Consider the following 3,462-nt stretch of genomic DNA (forward strand, 5'->3'; position numbering starts at 1 on the left):
CGTATACGAGAAATAAATTTTGAGATTGGAAAAGGAAAAAGCGAAAAGTGGGAAGAAACTGTGATTTAATTCAATCAAGGATATACTCCGGTAGTGATTCAAAGCGACGAAAAGTTCTAAAAAGGGTGATTAAAACCAAAAGCGACCGTGAAGTTGTTATCTGATTGACAGGTGAGATCATCTTTTTTGTTTGCATTTAATTTTTTCTTGGTCTAAGATCTACTTATAGAAAAATTTCACCTACGAACATATAAACACAGATATTGTGTTATAGTTTTTACGATGGTTTTGACTTATGATATAGAAATTAAGCTTGCCGATCCACGTCTGTGTATCAAGTTTTCGTTCACTGTAATTTTCGTACCAATAAATTGTTAACAATAACAGGTTAAATAAAAGATCGACTGAGCATAATCCTTTACAATTTTATGGCGTATGTTCATTGTAACCATTGTAATATCGTTTAAGATGACCAATCACTATCTTTTAAGAATCATTTATGACACAACAAAATTATATTTTGAATAAATTTTATTTTCCAATCACATTATTGTTTTTAACTGTAAGCTGTAGTAACTACAATGCTGTGAAATAGATTAGCCACATGTGTCTCAAAAAGGGTTAGAACTATTGACTAGCAGAACAGGCATTTCTTCAAAGCATGTTCAACTATCAAGGGTAGTCCTATAAATGTGACGTCCTTTGATTTTGAGATATTTTTGCTTTTGGGCAACCTTGACCGACATTTAAGCAATAACAAGCCCGTAAGTCTGATATATTGATCTACTATCCAGGGTTGTTGAATCTTCAAAGAAATAAAGTAGAAAAAATAAAGTGTTGTCTGGAAAATCGCACAAAAATCAATATTTTTGTCTCATTTGAATCATTTTTGCAGTAAAATTTCAGCATTTCACAATTTGGAAAATAATCATGGACAATAACCATAATTGTGCTTGAAACGTTAGATAATTCTTATTGACAACCCTTCTTCCTTATAAGCAGTGCAGCAATTCATGTATTGTAATTGGTTTGAATAGTCAAGATTTTAGGCCATGGTACTAGTATGCTATATTTTCAATTACAGAAATAAATCAATTTCATCATCATCATGTGTTGCAATACCACTACCAGGGACATCAAAGATGACCTGGACTTCAGTGCATATGCAGAGGAGAGTAAGTACACCATTTTTGTCGAAAGTGACAGGTTATAATAATACCTTTCAAAATTGCTATATAACTATATACATGCATTTATAACTAATTTACTTATATAATTCATATAAAAACTGATTAATCTTAAATACTGTTGAATTCATGTTTTTTTATTAGTTTATTGAACCAATTAATGGATATATACATGTCAAGATGTGATCCATATAATATCATGATCAGATATTCATATGATTTAAATATTAAACAATTATGACATTTTTTAAGTGGCATATAATACTGTATTAGAAGAAGAAAAAAAAAACATGCATTACATGGTTAATTTTGGTCCAATTGAAAGATTTTGTTGTCATCTTAAATGATGAGTTTGATATTTGTATGACTCCATAATATTATTATAGGTAATTGTTCACTGAGGTGAAAAAATAATAGAGGGTCATTATACTGTAGGTCTTAAATCCACTTGTGAAAAAATATATATGAGCAGCGTCATGACAAAACCAACATAATGGTTTTGCGACCAGCATGGATCCAGACCAGCCTGCGCATCCGCGCAGTCTGATCAGGATCCATGTTGTTTGCTTACAAACCCTATAACAAGTAGAGAAACTGATAGCGAACAGCATAGATCCTGATCAGACTGCGCGAATCCGTTAAACAGGGGAGCATACATGTTCTTATGAAAGCAGTCATTGAATATAGCACTGGCCTGGTGGCCCATGGCCAGTGAAAATTAGTTTGGGCCAGTGTAAATTTTAAGAAAATGTAGTTAAATATATAGTAGAATAAATTCAAAACGGGAATTGGGGCCAGTGAATTCAAAATCTTAAATTCAATGACTGTGAAAGCAATATTTTTTTAAGTTATATCCCTTTTAAACTAAGAATTTTTAATAGACTGGTGTTATCACTGCATGCAATACTGCTGTATTTGTTGTTAATAACAAGGGCAGATTCATGTCCTATAGTACATGTAGTAAATGTTGGTGAAGACTGAATATATACAATTCTTATGTAGAATATTTTTCACTAAAATGAAAAGGAATTCCACAATTGATTTTTTTTCTTCTAAATCTTAAGCAAGTTATGGTTTAATCTTCAGGTAGCACTAAAGAAAGCCAATAAAATCCTTTTGGAGTTGAATTGAGACACAACCATTCATTTCTGGTTTAGTTATAAAACTGCTACAGACTATAAACTATTCATGGTAAGTAAACAATTATTATATATTTGATTTTGTTTGAATGTTTGATATTTTTATATGATTATTCTGTTGCCCAAGAACTATTTAGATAAAATTCTATATAGCAATACATAACTGTCATTTGTTGCAAGAAAATTAATGCATGCAAGATGTTTTGATGCATAATGTGGAATACTTCATAGGTTTATGGTAAGCATTTTATATGTAAAGTAAATGTGAAATGCTTAGTAATGTTTCATGAAACTTGTTGAAGGCTGACTTCTTTGCCATTTTTTAATGCATGCTTATTTGTCTTGATATTTTATTTCAGGGAATAATATATTTTAGTGTCTGCATCAATCTTATAGTTATTGAGCATGAATGGATTCTGTTTTCAGATGATGGAATACACCAATGCCTAGTACAATCATGGCCCATTAGAAACCAGAACAAACCATGGCTGCAAAGGAAACTAGAACTGCCACTATCTTGGCGTGAATACCCCCGCATACCACTTTGTCAGAATCAACAGTGGCCATTTAGAGCTCAAGGACAACCTCCCTGCCAAATCTGAGGTTACTAAGCCAGTGCATTGCTAAGTTATGTATTCTACAAGCTTAAAATGTGAAAATGTCAAAATCAATGCATTGCGGACAGGACATTCTTTAGCAATTGAGAAGAAAAGCTTTTTTTTTGTCAAGGTCCCTGTGACCTTGACCTTAGACCCAGTGACCTCAAAGTCAACAGGGGTCACCTTATAGTCATGATCAACATCCATGCCAAATATGTAGACTGTGGGTCAAAGGAATCTTAAGTAAATGGGTGGACAAACTTTTTGAAGTCAAAGTCCCTGTGACCTTGACCTTTGACCTGGTGACCTCAAAATCAAAAGGGGTCATCTACTAATCATGACTTACCTCCATGCCAAACATGAAGACTGTGGGTCAAAGGAATCTTAAGTTATAGGGCGGACAAGCTTTTTGAAGTCAAGGCCCCTGTGACCTTGACCTTTGACCTGGTGACCTCAAAGTCAATAGGGGTCATCTACTAATCATGTCTAACCTCAATGCCAAATATGAAGACTATGGGTCAAAGGAATCTTAAGTTA

General features: G+C 33.2%; 1 long non-coding RNA gene across 1 annotated transcript; it reads left to right on the forward strand.

The window, feature by feature from the left end:
- On the forward strand, window positions 1–2,831 carry LOC132730235 (uncharacterized). Its single transcript, XR_009625734.1, has 4 exons — window positions 1–171; window positions 1,085–1,175; window positions 2,274–2,378; window positions 2,753–2,831. It is a non-coding gene; the product is annotated as an uncharacterized LOC132730235 (long non-coding RNA).
- Window positions 2,832–3,462: the final 631 nt, after the last annotated feature.

The sequence above is a fragment of the Ruditapes philippinarum genome, unplaced genomic scaffold (genome assembly GCF_026571515.1).
Source record: "Ruditapes philippinarum isolate M1 unplaced genomic scaffold, ASM2657151v2 ctg4129_1_1_1_1, whole genome shotgun sequence".
In the NCBI taxonomy this organism is placed as follows: domain Eukaryota; kingdom Metazoa; phylum Mollusca; class Bivalvia; order Venerida; family Veneridae; genus Ruditapes; species Ruditapes philippinarum.